The sequence below is a fragment of the Varanus komodoensis genome, unplaced genomic scaffold (genome assembly GCF_004798865.1).
Source record: "Varanus komodoensis strain SLA01 unplaced genomic scaffold, ASM479886v1 scaffold8, whole genome shotgun sequence".
NCBI classification, from domain to species: domain Eukaryota; kingdom Metazoa; phylum Chordata; class Lepidosauria; order Squamata; family Varanidae; genus Varanus; species Varanus komodoensis.
The window spans coordinates 35923085-35939889 of record NW_025336481.1 but is presented as its reverse complement, the minus strand read 5'-3'; the positions used below and the strand labels follow the sequence as shown (position 1 = coordinate 35939889).

Genomic DNA, 16805 nt, shown 5'->3' with positions numbered 1-16805 from the left:
GATGGCTGTGTGATCATTTGCAATTTGGGGCCTTTTGCTGGTAGGTGGTTGCTGCTGCTGCTGCAGCTGCTGCTCCACAGATATTTTGCATTTTCTTTTCCTTTCCCATGAAAGCATGCCATGTTCTGTGCAGCATTTGAGGATTCCTCAATTTCTTAGTCACATGTTCCAGATTCCTAATAACCAGCAAAGCCAAGCTGAGTTCTTATGGATTTTTATTCACTGAATTAATCATCAAAGGAGAAAGGCTGTTCAAGGCCAGCAAATCAATACTCTGCTCAACCACTCTGCATTCTCCCATGTTCTTTCTGATTGAAATAACCTGTCTTTTCATTGGTTCAAGCACTCCACTTAACTGTCTTGCTGATCTCAATAAACAGCCACTTGAGCTTAGCAGCAAACTTCCTCTACGTTACTTCAGTAATGGTGCTTCAGAGGGGAAAAGCTGTCGCTCAGGAGGACACATGGTCTTCATGAACCAGATGCCAGGTTCAGTGCTTGGCATCTCCAGTTAAACACAGGATCGGATAGCACAGGATTGGGAAGAGTCCCAGAAAGTACCTGCCTTGAGTTATGCCCCTGTGGAGAAAGGTACAGTTAATGGTATTGTTTTGTGAAGAAATCAGTCAAGTAAGGAGTGCCATGATAGACAAGGCATGCACAGCATGGAGAAATTGAATAGAGAGACCTTTCTTCCATCTCACGGTTCTAGAAGACCTTTTTATTTAAACATCATTTCAATTGTTAAAACATATGATCTGGCCAGGGCAACTTCTTCTTCCTTCTCTTTCTCCTCCTATATTTTTATTTTATACTGATAATTTTAATTTTATTTTTGTAAATCAATGTATTTTTGTATTTTTATATTTAATGGTAATTTATTATGTACTATTGTATTTCAATGTATTTTATCATGTTGTAAGCCGCCCCGAGGTTTCGGCAAGGGGCGGCATAGAAATGCTATAATAATAATAATAATAATAATAATAATAATAATAATAATAATAATAATTTGGAGCAGATCAAAGGAAGTTCTTCCTCACAGAGAGCATAGTTAAACAGTGGTATTTACAAGATGTAACGATGGCCACCAACTTGGATGGCTTTGAGGGGAGGTTAGAAAAATTTGTGAAAGTTCAGAATATTCATGGCTACTTGTCCTGATCGCTATATGGTACCTCCAGAATCAGAGGCACTGTGCCTCTTTGCACATGCTGGCTGGGAAACATGAGCTGAATGGCGCTATTGCATGCAGGAACTATTTGTGGGTTTCCTGCGGACAGCTAGCTGGCCGCTATGTGAACAGGATGCGGGAGTAGATGGACCCTTAGCCTGATCCAGTGTGGCTCTTCTTAACGTTCTTATGCTCAAGCCTCCTCAGTTCTTCTCATTGACAATTTAGAACCAAAGAGCTTGAATGGGCTTGGAAGACCATTTAGGTAAACCCCCCAGTTGATGCAGGAATTCTTGCATCTCCAGCCACAAAAAATCTACTACCCATTTAGGTAATTTGCTCCATTTTTTTAAAGTTTAATAACAATAAAGTTTCAAAAGAAGGAAAAAATACAAATACAAGTAAACATTACAAAGAAACACAAGCGTTCTTAACAAATGTTACATGGATTATCAAGATTTTTTTTAAATCACTGTAAATCTGCAATTACTATCCTTTCTAGTCAATCACATGTTTAGCACTTAGTTAAAATTAATTGTAGATTCTTCTAATCTCAAACAAGTTTCTCAAAACTTTTATTATCTCTTTCCCTATATTTTTCCATTGTTGTTATCCCCAATAAAAGGAAGTTGTGTGTAATACATTTTCCACATATCATTAATTTGTTTGGTTGGTTATGTTTCTAAATGGTTGGTTAGTCTTACCATAACTGCATAGTCAACTGTTTAAATTTCTTCTGCTTTCCATTTTAAAGCAGTTTTAACTCTAGCTGCAATTATCATGTTCTTAAATAGCTCTATTCATCTTAACTCAACTTGCTATAACAACAAAGCATCAGTACAAGAGTTAATCTCTAATAATATTTTCAAGAATTCTACTCCATTTATATAATTCTCCTTGCTATAGTAGCAAAGCATTAGTTTAAATGTGAATCTCCGACAATATTTTCAAAAGTTCCACTCCGTTCATATGTAGATTTTTGTATTATCTCCATTATAAAGTAAGTTGGGCATAGTAGAGTTTCCACTTATCATTAAATTCATTGGCTGTTTTCTATTTACAAAATTAGTCTATTTTGCCATTACTGCATATTCTGCTAATTTATTTTTCTAGTCTTCAGTCCTTGGGTTATCTTCTGATTTCCATTTTGAAGCAATTATGACTCTGGCCGCAGTTATCATATATGTGACTAACTTTACCATATGCTTTGCAGAGTTTCTGGTACAATGCTCAGCAACATGGTCTTGGCAGCCATGGGAAAATTAATTTTCAATTTTTTGTGCATTTCTGCATGTATTTTTTTCCAAAAATTTTTGATTTTGTTACATAACCACCACATGTGGTTAAAAGCACCATCAACTTCTTTACATTTCCAATACTTTCCAATGTAGTATTCTCCATTTTCACTATATCTTTTAGAGAAATATACCACTGGAAGAACATCTTGTACCAGTTTTCCCTCAATGCTTGACTGACTGTAAAATGTATATCCTTTGTCCATAAGGTTTCCCATTGATGGAATGGTACTTCTTCCTGAAAATTCTGCAACCAATTTATCATGCATATTTTTATTTTCTCAGTTTCATTATCATATTGAATTAGTTGCTTATAGATTCCTAGTAAATGATCTTTTTGTTCTGTAATCAGATTTTCAAAGTTTGTCAGATCTCTTATATTACCTTTCTCACTTTTTTCTCACTTCAGACTCGATACCAGTTGATAGTAATTTCTCACTTCAGAATTTCTCACTTCAGACTCGATACCAGTTGGTAGTAAAGAAGGTATTTATAGTTTTTCTTTCATCTTGTAGTTCTTGCCATGACTGAATTCCTCTAAATTGCTCAATCATGTCTCCATATATTACGAAATCATTACTTATCCTTAAATGTGTACCATAATATGCTTCAAGTGGGATAATTTGCTCCTTTGTTGAGGTACTTTTGCCATCTTGTTGCCATTTTGTTCTATCAAAATACATCCTCCTACAACTTAAGTCTATTTGATTTAGTCCTGCCCACAGGGAGCAACTCTTTGCTCTCTTCTATGTGGCAGAATTTCAGGGGTTCACCTTTGAAGCGCTTTGTCGTGTCTTCCCTCGGTCAGCTCTTCTCCAGGCTACACTTACCCAGTTCCTTTAGCCTTTCCTCACACAGTGCCTTTTCTGTTCCACTCACCTTCCTCCTTGCCCTCTGCTGAATCCTTTCCAATTGACCAAGTATGGGAAAAGATTTGGAAAAGCAAGGGGTAGGCAACAACTCCCATAATGGCCAGCCAGCATGGCCAGTTGTTAAGAGGTATGGGATTTGTAGTCAAAAATATCAGGAGGGAGAGAGGAAATTGGAATTCCAATTTAAATTGGAAATTTAAAAACCTTTGTATGGCCAAAGATGTTAACAACTGTGGTAATTGATTGTCACAAACAAGAAAAGGAAAGGGTAAGCTATACAGCTCTCTTCTTGGGTCTACCTTCAGTGAGTTGTGTTTGTAAGTTTAGGAGCCTACTTTTTTCTTAGTTTTAAATAGTCAGAGTGATATTGTGGCTTTGCTTGGATCGTTCGAATGGCTGTATTCAACTGCCTTCGGGTCATTTTGGCTTAGTCATAAACTATAACCTGTGGGGGGGGGGAATCACATGCAACACTGGATGTCAGGAAGAAGGCTAGGTCAGACCCCTTCTCTCTGACCTCTGGTTTTCTTCGTGGAGTAATTATCTGGGGCAAAATGCTGTGGTCTCTGACATTGTTGGTAAGATGACTGCGGGTCCCAGCTCTGAGATTCTGTGACTGTGGAGCCCAGAATCCAAAGGCTGAGCCCATGCCTTGCTCCCCTCACAGCCGGCTCCAAAAGAAGCGCCCACCTAGGTTGCAGTGGCTCTTGGGTGATCCAAAAAGGTGTGCCGGGGGGAAGGAGAGCAGGAGGCGGGGGTCAAGGACTTAAGCCGATTCCTACTGGCGCCCCAGTATCCTTCCCTCCTGCTCGCTGGTGCTCTGCCTAGATGGTTGAAAGCAAGCACGTGGTGTGTGGTGAAGCGGCAACAGAGACGGCTGTCTCTCATTCCATGCGTAGGGCGCACGTATGCCGCCAATTCCAGAGGCTCACACACTGCCTGACAACGCATGTTTTCCCCATCCCTCCGTCACTGCTGATGCCAGGCTTGTTTCAGAGTTTCCAAGGAACGTGCAGGGAGACGAGCATCCCCGCGCGGTGGCATGTGGCTCAGGCACCCACGATGTTGTGGGAGGCACCTGCACACCAGTGTGGGTAGTAGTGCCCTATGTGGAGAACGCCCGTGTGGTACGTTATGGCAGGTACAAGTGCTGTGCAGAAAAATGACTGAGGAAATCCTGTGGCTAGGAAAGGCCACTTATGGATTGCCCAAAGAAAGGACATGAAAAAAAAAGGATTGCCAAAAGAGAGTGCAGTGATTTGCATAAGGTTTGCTTATCCTGATTTCACTTTTAGAAATAACCTTTGTCATTTCAATAGAAAAGTAGTATATCTTGCCATAGGAGGCGGCAGTCTGTCCTGTGTAAAAGGACCCCTGATCACACACTCCTCGTCTGCTTTTTAGAAAAATGTACTGAGCGCAACATCTCCTGAAGTGAGCTGCCCTGTTCTTGCAGTAGCATGGCTTTGGCATGGAAGAGGATGCTTTTCCCCATTCATCAGAGGTTGGGAAGCCTCGTACTCAGGAACAAAAGTGAATCCAGGTTATTTGTGAGCTGGGAAGGTTCCTATAAAATTTAATCACTGCAGTTCTTGCAGCAACAAAGAACTTCACTGCCACCTAATGAATCAGCAATGTTAAGCTCTCTGGGAAGAGAGTTAAAGCATTCCAGTTGGACAGGGAAGGGCTTTTTCCTCATTTAAAAAACAAAACAAAACCCTTTGTCAGTATTGCACTGAAACGAAACCACGTAGAGCATAAGGTGTTCCAAACTTTGAATGATGCCCTAATGAGGATTAGGAAAGGCTAAGAAAACAAGGTGTCCCTTAACTCTGAACGTTCCATAAGTCTGATTGTACTTTCATACCAGATGCTTAGATTTTTCTTTTTAAAAAGTCCGATTTAGAAGCAGGGTTTAAATGCTTACAGATTCTTGTACCAAAAAGTATGGGAACTGTAAGCTGAAGAGCCCATCCTAACTTCTGTCTCATGCACGCAGCAAACCCACCAGTGAAAGAACATATCTGGGGGGTATGAAGCCATGTGGCTCACCTGCACCACTCCTGTCATGCTGCCCCCACGGCGGTGCGCCACCGCCACATGGCAGCCCGCTGCCACCCATAATGGGAACTCTTGCTCTCGGGTGGCATGCCTAGAGAACCTGCCATCCCAACAAGTGCAACTCCTGCAGGATGGTGGTGCTCCTGACTGTGAAGTCCCAGCCCCACACAGCAATCGCCAAAGCCACCAGACTGGTTCCTGCGATCGCAGCAAGGGAAATAAACCATGGTGCTTCTTTCCTCCACTGAGCACTCTGGCTGGGTTCCCTTCACTCCCCCTGCTGGTGAGGCTGTCCGGACCGTTTGAGCCCTGGTTGTGCATGGCTTGCTTGGGGCATTGGGCGGAACCCAAGAACAGCCGCTTCGTTAACCACACTGCAGTTGTGTCACCCAAGTGGAGAACTGGCCTATCTTTGAGGCCTATTTACATATGAAATTTAGTTGAAAACACTACTCATACTCAGTTCTTATTTTCATTTTGAGAGGGCCATGGAAGAAAATTTTGTTACTAGAACTAGTGTACTCATGTTCCTCATTTTTCAGTTCCCCCATTTGGATTCATAGAAATTCAGTATGTTGCCCTACAGAGATTTCCCCATGGATTCCAGCTGACAGCTTTCAAATGTAACCAAAAGGTACAAGTGATCTCACAAAAAGGGTGGGCAGCAGCTCATTCTTAGCAAGATCCTCATGGACTTGTTTGGTTTTAGATTCATGTGTCCTAAGGGTGCCCTTGCTGTTGCATGTTTTCCTGAAATTCTGTCACCTTGGGAACTTCCAGAAGCTATGAGCCGCCCGATTTACAGCTGTCAAAGGTAAAGCTCTGTTTTTAGAGTGGGATTTAGAAGGGTTAAAAATGTTGGCTGGAATATAGAGCCAAACTTACTAACTTTTTGCTTCCAAGTAATCTCTTTTTGTTGTGGTAGTTTCCTAAGAGAACAGTAATTTTGTTTCATGGCTATGTCACAATCCATTTCCATGTTTCCCTTACTCTTGGAGAAAATGAACCACAAGGCAGATCCTTTTCCTCTGCTTCCTTCTTTAAATTTCACTCCCACAGTATGAAATGCTCATCTCAAATGGCTATTATTTGCTGCTTCCAGCGGGATGAATTCCTAAAAACAGTTGCCCCAAAGAAGACACATGCATATATCCCAAGAGTCAGTTGACTAGCATTTTCTGGGCAGTTGGGTTTGATCTTTTTTATTCCTCACCCTCTTAAACTGTATTCTTTGTGTTGTGAAAGAAGCACTCTATTTTTGGGAAAGTGGAGCCGCTTCAGCTGCAGTTCGACAAAGTTTCAAATAACTATATGTGCAGTTAAGGAGAAGATGTCTGCATTTTTATTGTGCCTTTATTCACTGTGAAGTAAAGTTGATGAAACCTTTGCCTGCTTACTGGGCAGAATGTGAGCCTTGGAATTACTTAAAATATAAATATATGGCTGACATTTGAAAAATCATCCTCTCTCTCTTAATAATTACTTTAGGTATGCTGTTGAGCAGGAATACAAAAAGTATGCCCCACAAATCCTGTATGGGAATCTCTCAAGCCACAGCATCAGCCACTGCTGGAAAAAAATGAGGAAAGGATAGAAATGTAGAAAACAGTGCTCTAGGAAGAGACCCACTGATCCTGTCATAGGCGCCTCATTGAAACTCGTATGGCAGTAACAATAGAGCTTGTAGCTAAACTTTTCTTTGTGTTTGTTATCTGGTTTGTGGGGGACTTTCATGCTATGACATGAAACAGATATTGTCACTGATAGCGTGAGCAATGTACATGGGAGATGTATCTGGGTGTACTGTATTGGTGTGCAAGTGTGTATACACTCTCATAGGCATGTCTCAGTCCTCCTACAAGCAGCTTAAATCATCATCTGAGCCTCATTCTGTGTGGTGTGCCATTCAGTGAGTCATAGCTGATCAGAGATTTTAACCTGGGTTCACTAGCTGCTTTCCAGCTCCCCCTTTTACCGATATCAATAAAACGAAATTGCTTGCCAGTTACCTACGTGTCAAGCTTCCTCAAGTCAAACGTAGACAGACCTCCCCTGACTTTTCTGTTCTGATGGTATTTTATCCCTGGAAAAAGAAAGGAGCTAATCCTTGCAGCAAAAGAACTGGGACTGATAATTGGAAGAGGTTGAGAAGCTGGTATGAATTGTTTTCAATGTCCAACATAGACATTAAGTGTAGCAATTATATTTGTTAGACTTAATTGCTGTGAGAAACTTTAGGGCCTTAGTGAAGGTACCAGATCACCAACTACCACACCTTGTGAATTCCTCATTACATGCTTGAGTTAGGGAAGTTTACATCCCTTTGGCTGAAGTTAATTGGGATCCTTGGGCTTTCTCTCACTATCTTTCCCTCATCTTCCAGGAAGAGGCTATCTTGTATACAGGTACAGGGACAGCCTCTGAAGCAAAGGAAGAGAAGAACTGTATAAATTACATGATGAGATGTGTTGCTCTTCAGCTTTCCACTTGGAACCAGGAGCATGCAAGGTGTCCAAATAACTAGCACCCTGAGAACAATGTTTTTATAATTAGGAAAACTGTGACTAAAAGGATGCCTGTAAACTTTTCTTTTGCTTGTCTGTTATAAACTGCACGCATGTTCCATCTGTATTCGATCAAACATATTTTCTTCAACATAGGTGGTTTTGTTTCTTCCTAAGTAAACTCGAATCTGAAACTGAGGTGCCTTGACTAGTCCATGCCCTTTAAAACACCAAACCTCCTAAAATAAAGAATGTCATGAGACTGTTTGTTTGTTTTTAACCTAAACTCTTAATCTACTAGTTTATTCTGTTACCCAGTTTATTCCATAATAAAATAGAAACCAGAGAATGTGAATCTATCCCAGGAAATTGAAGTGGTTTATTATATGCAAACTTAAGATGCAAACTGCACTTCTAACTTGGCTTCTGGGAAGATGGGCAACATTGCAGTAGGCCCATTTGTAGTTCTGGGGTTATTAACTTTTATGCAAGGCTGAAAAGTAGACTGAATTACCAGCAGACTGGTCCAGTTCATAAATTTGGCTATGCTTAGGGATTGTAATGATATTTCAGTTCATCTTTGACCAGAACGTAGCTAGTTAATTCAACACAGACTCAAATACAATTTGTGCTTGGAAGTCCATATATCTCTGAGCTTGTAATGCAATTTGAACAATTAAACATTGTGTCTAAAAGATGTATACATTTGGAAAAATGCACACAAATTTCAAGATGAGCCAGGGGAAGCTCACAACCTGACATAGATCCAAGCTGGAATGAGTTTCGAGACTGAAATTGGAGAACCTCAATGAGTATGAACTTGCCAGATCTGAACATCAACAAGTGCGGAAAAAATTTATGTGCTATGCTACAAATTTGTATCAGTTTAAGCTATCGTGGCTTCCCCCAAAGAATTCTTAAAATTGTATTTGATAAAGGTTGTGAGAGGTCTTTTAAAGGGCCCTACTTTGTCACACAGAACTACAATTCCCAGGATTTCCTAGGCAGGCAGCATGACTCTCAAACCTATTTAAGTTTAGTAGTATGGAAGATATGTTTCATGTTCCCTGCACTTGATAGTCTGTGTACTACTCATTCTCCAGCAAATATGAAAAGCCTGTATACAGACCTCACCCCCACCCTCCAACTCTGACCAATGTTATTTTTACGGACAAAGAGAAGCCTTGCTTGGGAAAGCTGTAGGTTGGCAAATTAAACATGTAGCGCTGTTTGATTATTTTCCAGCATAAAGGTGCTATACAACAGTAAGAATGTTATTATTTCAGAGCACAAACTCCCATTTAAAGTCAGCAGGAGCAACATGATTTAAAGCTGTGAGAAACTATTTGATCATTTACTTCTAATTTGCAAGTTTATGAAGCAAATCCCCCGTACCTGGTGATTAGTTCCTTCAGCAGCAGAATCCCATGCCACGAAAATAGAGGCAATCGCGTACACATACTGTAGCTTTCTCTGTGTGAGTGGCTGAGCTCTCTGAGTCACATAGACCAAAAATAATGTGCTGCGTTTAAACAATGCTTGTTCTGTGATGCAAGCTGACAAAAGCCTGTAAAATTTAAAGTGGCCCTGTCAGAGGCACTCTAAAATTAAACCTGCTAGCCAGCTGTGTTTTGGTCAACAGGGGAGCTTGGTCATTTAATGCCTTGAGGCCTTCACACTTGTGTGGCTCTCTAGAAACTGGCGAGCTATCAGGAATGTTAAAAAAAAAAAGATCCTGTTTGAATGGAACGTAGAGTTGGAATTGTGATATCTTATCAACTCTCTGTAGTTATAGAAGTGCAGCTAGAAAAGAAGAGCATTTGGGTGCCCACAAACATATTGTTGCTTTGCATTGTGTGTTATATACAGAACTGGCCACAACAATAGGACCAGTTGCTGTTCGTCATTCTCCTTCGTAGACAAAAGGCAGGGGTTTTCTGCTGTATGACTCAGGTACATGAGTGGTGCAAAGCATCACTTGGTAATGGACATAGAAGCCAGCATCCTAAGAATCTCAGCTTTCATTAAAGGTAATAAAACAAGTTTCTAGACCTTATGGCTGCAGATATTCCAGATGTATGGGCAACACCTGTAAAATCTTCAAACAGAATGTTGGTAACACATACAGGTATCAGGGTGAGGGTCTGCTAATCCTCTGATTCTAGAAAGTCGTACATTTAGATGTGTTGCAGAATAATGCTTATTTCAAAGATGCTTGGCTGAATTGGTTTCCTCAGATCTGTTACTCTTTTCTTGTGCCACCTTTTGGCTGAATCACCAAAGTGATTTACTTCTGTAGTAACTTCAGGCATCCCATCTGCTGTGGAGGTATGACAGTCCTCAGCCAAATTGCATAGGTTGCCACAGCGCATAGGACTAAGCATCAGTCTGGGCAAACAAGGCTGAGGACTGTGGGGGCAAAGAAGGCGGAAAACAACACCAAGAAGAGAATCAACATGACGAAGGCGTATTTGCAACAGTGTTTGACAAATCACCAAAAACAGGAGACACTTTTTGGCATTCACAAATATGAGCACAGAATATTTATTTATTATTTGATTTACCATATTTTCCATCTATGAGACGCCCCCATGTATAGGACACCCCCCACTTTTCCTATCGAACTCCAGCGAGTGAGTTGCTGCCACGCGCATGCTGCTTCACCGCCACCCCTCCCGCGTGCGCCGCTTTGCCCCCTCACCCCCCACGGATAAGACGCACCTCCATTTTTAGCTAAACGTTTTAAAGACCAAGTAGCATCTTATACATAGAAAAATATGGTATATGCCGCCCTATTAGCCATAAGGCTTTCTCTGGGTGGCTTACAACAAATGAATACAACGATATAATAAAATCTACAATTTACAGTACAACCAATGAAACCATAAAACTCAAAAAATGTAAAACCATTAAATAATAAAAATTCAATAAAATAAATAATAAATATTATAAGAGCAAAAGATAAAGGGGACAGTAACCCAATTAAGATGTCACTGAGTAATGTCAAATATCTAACATAAATTCATGGCACCAGCACTTAATTATATAACCTTTAAAACCATCATTATAAATCAGAAAACTGATAAATTCACCCATCAAAATGACAACGGAGCAAGAACAACTTTAGTTGGCATCTGAAAGAATACAGAGATGATGCCAACCAAACTTCAGCAGGATTGAGCTTCGTTGCTGAGGTACTATGATGGAAAAGGCCCTCTTCCTTGCCATCTCTGCCCTTACCCCTTGGACCCTCAATCCCCCTCTTTAAAATATTCCACCAATCAAGATGGGCAAGGATTAAGTGAGCAGGCCATAGGCCAGACAGATCCAAGCACCCGCGGCACGTTGTGGGACCTCAACAGCTGAAATTTCTCCACTAGGATGCAACAAGATGCCTCCCTGGTAGCTCTGAGTGATTGTATCCTCAAAGTAACCTCAACAGTGGGCTTCTCACCCCAAAATCTTGTTTGGGGGTAAGAAGTAAAAGGCCACAAATCACTCAGAAACGCTCCCCTGGACGACACGACGAGGATGCATTGGGGGCCGCCATAAAGCACTTCCTCAGTGCTTTCACCACCACAGAATAGGCTCAGTAACGGGCACTAAGTCAGGCTCAGTCAGATTTGTTTTGTCTTCTCCTCCACCTGAGCCGTCTTTCCTGCCTTTCCCAAAATTACTGGGATTGGAGCACCCACATACTCACCCATCGTAAGAGAAACTACCATTGTTCCAGTGGGGTGAACAAAAACAAAGCTTTCTGTTTGCTAGTGCTAAAAAATCCCTTCCGTTTCCTATTCCAGCTCTCCGCTACCTAATACTCTCTTCCTACGTCTAAGCCACAATACCACTTCCTACTTACCCTCCTCATCTTATACTATCTATCAATCATCCGCAACTTCCTTTTTATCTGCCTGTTGCACAATATCAGACCCTCTGTTCCAGCTTCCAGAAGCTGGTATGGATTATTCATTTGCTACCAAATTGCTAAAAATAAAATCACCGAAACATTCAGTACCACACCAATTTGTATTGAAAAGCTGTGCCATAAGCAACAATGATGAAGTATTTCCTGAAAATGGCAGCAATTTTATGAGGATGACAGAGGTATGGATGTATTTCTGCAGCAAAATACATGGCCAGCCCCAGAGCCCATGTTTGGACATTAGAATGACCTATGAAATACCAGCATTGGTCATACTTAATATAAAACATTGATCAAAGTTGCCTGGTATGGCAGAAGAAGATGGGAAAAAAATAGAAAAAATCAGGGGACAATTAGCTTACGCCAAGGGTAGGGAATCCTGGCCCTGTTCACCGGGCTGCAGTCACTTTCTCCTAGCCACTGTTGGTTGAATGGTTTCCTAGCTTTTATACAGTTCCTCCATTTTAAATAATTGCAATTCCTCTTGAAGGTAGCATGGTTGTATTTTTTGCCTGATCCCTTCTCCCTTCAGCCCCTCTCTGTCCCCAGTTGTGCCTCCAAGAGCTTCTCTGACATTGAACTTGACCCTTGGTCCTACCCCTGGTTTACAACCTGTCCCCACACTTGTATTCTGCTTTTTTCATAAAGACAAAGTATTTTGCACAGTTTCGGAGCTGCTGTGAATAGATAAGGCTGCCTTCAACTGCTAGTCTAGGCTAGTATTAGACCAGGTAGCCAGGTCTAGGCTACCTGGTCTAATACCAGCTTTCCTGAGTTCTGGGAGAAATCCTTTCAGGAGATACTGGCCCTGTACATGGGACCTCTGTATACCAGTCAATGAGGAAGGGCTATTGTATTTATCAAGTCCTGCCTCTGAGTTTTCTGTAGGCATTTAGTTGGACACTGTGGGAATAGTGGATCTACCATTGATCCATGTAAAAAATAATGTGCAGAGATTCTGCAGGTTTTTGTGTTTCAGGCCCTTATGGGAACCCATTTAATTTGATATGGGCCTTGTTTTGAAAGCACTTGAGAAGGAGGATTTATTGTTGATGGAGTTACATGCCATACAGTAAATAATACATGTCATGTGAGCAAACAAACAGGTTGCACACCATAAAACAAGAGATTTTACAGCGCTAAGTTGGCTATCTTGCAGTCCCTAGAATCCAGGAGGAGGAGGAAGGAGGGAAGGCCTCTTGCTTGCTTGTAGAGGTGGGGAACCATGGGAGTAAAGCAAGCCAAGGAAGACTCCTCTGTGCATGGAAGGAAGAAGTACCAGCGCCACATTTTGCAGGGCCCTTGTGCAAGAAGCCTCGAGAGGCCCCCTCAATGAGCCTGCAGTCTCCCCACCACCCCCCGTAGCTGCTGTTGCGCATCTACCTGCTTTTTGTTTTCTTGACGGGCAGAGAGCAAGTGGCTGGGCACAGATTCTGCTCCTCCTCGCTGCCACCACCTCTTCTTCCCTGGGCAAGAGGGAGAGGAGGTGGAGAAGAATGAAGAGAGGAAGCAACTCCAGGTGGCCCTGGGATGTGGTCCCTCTGCAGGTGCCCAGCTGTGCCTGCTCTCTGCAGCAGCGTTGGACAGAAAGCTCTGCCGCTATTGCTCATTTGCTGCAAGAAGAGGGCAAAAGGGAGGTGTTCAAGGTCCGACTAAAAACCCTTCTGGATCTGGACTGGGTAGGGGGAAATGCAGCAACAGTTTGGCATTCACAGATTCCTCCCCTCCCTCCCATCCACGTGATGCTATGTAAAAGATATGGTTACGATTTCATTTACTGTATGTACACATGCATATTTTAAAATTGCATGCATTTTAACATGCATTTTTAAAATAGTAGTATTTTATTATTACTTTTACAATGAGTAATAGAAATTGCATTTATATCCCAGCTTTTTCCAGCAAAAGGAATCCCGGGTGGCTAACATAGTAGTCATCCTCCTCTCCATTTTCTCTTCACAACAATCCTGTGAGGTAGGTTCGGCTGAGTCAGTGACTGGCCCAAAGTCACCCATGGCAGATTAGAAACTGGAACTCCTGTCTGGGGGCTGGTTCTCACTGGCCGTCTTTAATCAGTCGGATCCAGGGAGCAGTTCACAGGGGCTTTTCAGTAGTTCTGAAATTATGTTAAGAAGGTACAAAGATCTTGACAAGCGCAGTCATGCTTTCATCCTGTGGCATGCCCTTGCCCCACCAAAGGCTTTGATTAATTTTGCTCGTGTTTGCCTGCTCAGACTATCTCTGTGGAGCGTGCCAAGTTGCATTCATGCAACGGACTCCCTAACCTCCTCCAGTTGGCAACAAACGGTTGAAATTCTCCTTCCATGCCGCAGGGCGGAGCTAATCTTCTTGGTTAGGCTGGGCATTCCTTTTTCCGACATGGCACTTCTAGAGAATTTACACCTCCTAGCAAATTGGGGATTTCCACTGGCATAGTGTTTCCCTCGTTAATGCACCTTGAGCAAAGCTCATGGTGGCAATTTTCCACAGGGCTGGATTCAGCTCCTCTTCATGTTGGAGCAGATATGGGCTTCACCTGTTTGTAATAAGAAACTTTGCTGGCTCTCTGCCCTTACTCCATGTTGCTGTCCATGTTTGGTACTTAGTTTTAGCAGCCGTACAACCAGAGGGTATGAATGATTCTCTGTCTCCAATATGATTGTGGGACAAGTCATGAAGGCTGTATGTCACTCAAGTACACAAAGGGGACTTCAGAAACTCAAGTGAGCAGCAAATTCATGCCATAGCATAGGGTCAAAATCTATTTATTTAAAGGATTTCTATCCCAATTTTCAGCTAAAAACGGCTCCCAGGACAACCTACAAAGATCAATAATAAGGCAGTTTCTGCTTTCAGACTTGCAATCTAAAAGATACAACACAAAAGGAAAGAGGGAAGAGGAGGGAAGAGGAGGAAATAAACTCAAACATTCTCAGTTGCCAAGTTCTTATAATGAGCTGGAATGGAAACAGTTCGAAGAGATTAGGAACTGAATATGCTGGTGTCTCAACAGAGTTAAAGGAATGCCCCTGCATACCACCTTCAGTGCACCCAGATGACAAGAGAAGGGAGGAGGCCAAACGGATGTGGCTTTTCAACAGCAGTTGTTGGTGGCTCGGCTTCTTTTCTGTCCTTTGCTGTAAACTGAATTCTAACCAAGGAGTTTCTTGAAATTTTCTGGCCAGTTACCAACACTAGCCTTTCCCTCTCATGGCCCATAATATGAACATGGGGTGGGAAAAGATCACAAATGGAAAACTTTTTCAAGCAGTCACACTTGTAATTTTCTCTTGTGAACTTCTGCACCACTGCAGATAATTCCTCTGACCACAAGAAACATATTTACAGTACTCAGCTTGAAGAATCTTCATCATCATCTGGTCCATAGGTGACACAACACTCGTGATTCTTGCAAAACAAAACAAATGACAAAAAGTAGATGTGTTTAAAAGTGTATAAACAGATTTTTAAAGCTTGAAACATTGTGCCATAAAATGCCAGTCTTGGTCACATGAAAGTGCATGCTACACCACCACTTATAAACCAAGTCAGAACTGATCAGAAACAGATTAGGGTTCAACAAGGGCAACACAGATGAAGGATTCAACAGCCAGTCAAACTGTATTAACAATCATCATGGCTTGCTTCAGTAATACCAGTATTTCTCCTCCTGCTCTTAGCTGTACTTTGCTACCAGCAACTATAGGTAAAGGTAAAGGTTTCCCCTTGACATTAAAGTCCGGTCATGCCTGACTCTAGGGGGCGGTGCTCATCTCCATTCCTAGCTGAGAGAGCCAGCATTTATCCGCAGACAGTCTCCGTGGTCATGTCGCCAGCATGACTAAACACCAAAGTGCATGGAACGCTGTTACCTGCCCACCGAAGTGGTACCTTTTTATCTACTTGCATTTGCATGCTTTCGAACTGCAAGGTTGGCAGGAGCTGGGACGGTACCAGCAACTATGTTTGCTGTTTACATGCATTGGTAGTGTCATTTCATCCACCGGATGATTGGAATACTTGCTGAGGTTGCAAACCTACAAGCATCCACCAATTCTGCCACAAACAGTCTCTCTGTTATAACTGCTAAGCCACATATCCTTGGTGGAAAGATAGCATAAATCAGATCAGTCGATCAATGGCATGCAAAAACATAGCTTCAGTTTTAGACCACATAACCTGCCATACACCCCTGTGGAGCAGGCAGTTTATGACAGCCTCAGCGAGGACTCCATAGCACAAGTACTGCTGCCTCCTTCCTGCTGACTCGCCTTCCTCCTCTTGCCGCATCTCTCTTCTTAGCTCCACTTTGGGGAAGGTCCCATCCAGCCACCTGACTGGAATTCAATTGGACTCATTGAACCTGTGATGTTTGCTGGCACCCCTGGCAAGCTGGCAGGATGGAGAGGCTTCCACCAAACCCTTCAGCCAGTCTAAGGAGTATAAGATTGCCCCGTAAATCCAAGTACTTTGTCTTAAGGCCCTGGACCTCTCAGCCCTTGCTGCTGCTTGCAACAGCTGTGACTCAATCTGCTTCTGCAGCTGTAGCGGCATAAAGCCAGGAATATTTCTGTGAACAGGACATGTGGCAAATGCATGCTTCATTCTGAGGCAGAATTTTATTCAAAACAAGACTCTTCCCCCGCAAACACCTTGATCTGAAGGAAAATGGCCTTCGTAGCACCTCTGAAATTTGGTTGCAAATCTGGCAGGGCAAGCGGGCAACAGGGGGTGACCCAGTGTTGGGGACACGAGTCGAATGACTCACTCCCAAGTCCAGCCCAAGTTATGTCATCAACTCAACTCGGACTTGACTTGGGAGCAATGAGCAAGTGACTCGACTGGGGAGTTCTGTGTTTTTTGCAGCTGAGTTGCTCCAGGGCTTATTGTGCAGCAAGAAGACAGGCACGAACCAGCAGAGGCGGTGGGCGGGAGGGGGTTCAAGGGGGTGGGGGCAGGATAGGGAGAAGGGGGTGT

General features: G+C 42.5%; 1 long non-coding RNA gene across 1 annotated transcript; it reads right to left on the bottom strand.

The window, feature by feature from the left end:
* Nucleotides 1-198: 198 nt before the first annotated feature.
* On the bottom strand, nucleotides 199-9390 carry LOC123036394. The gene is made up of 2 exons (XR_006417133.1): nucleotides 9302-9390; nucleotides 199-579 (listed from the first exon to the last, which is right to left on the bottom strand). It is a non-coding gene; the product is annotated as an uncharacterized LOC123036394 (long non-coding RNA).
* Nucleotides 9391-16805: the final 7415 nt, after the last annotated feature.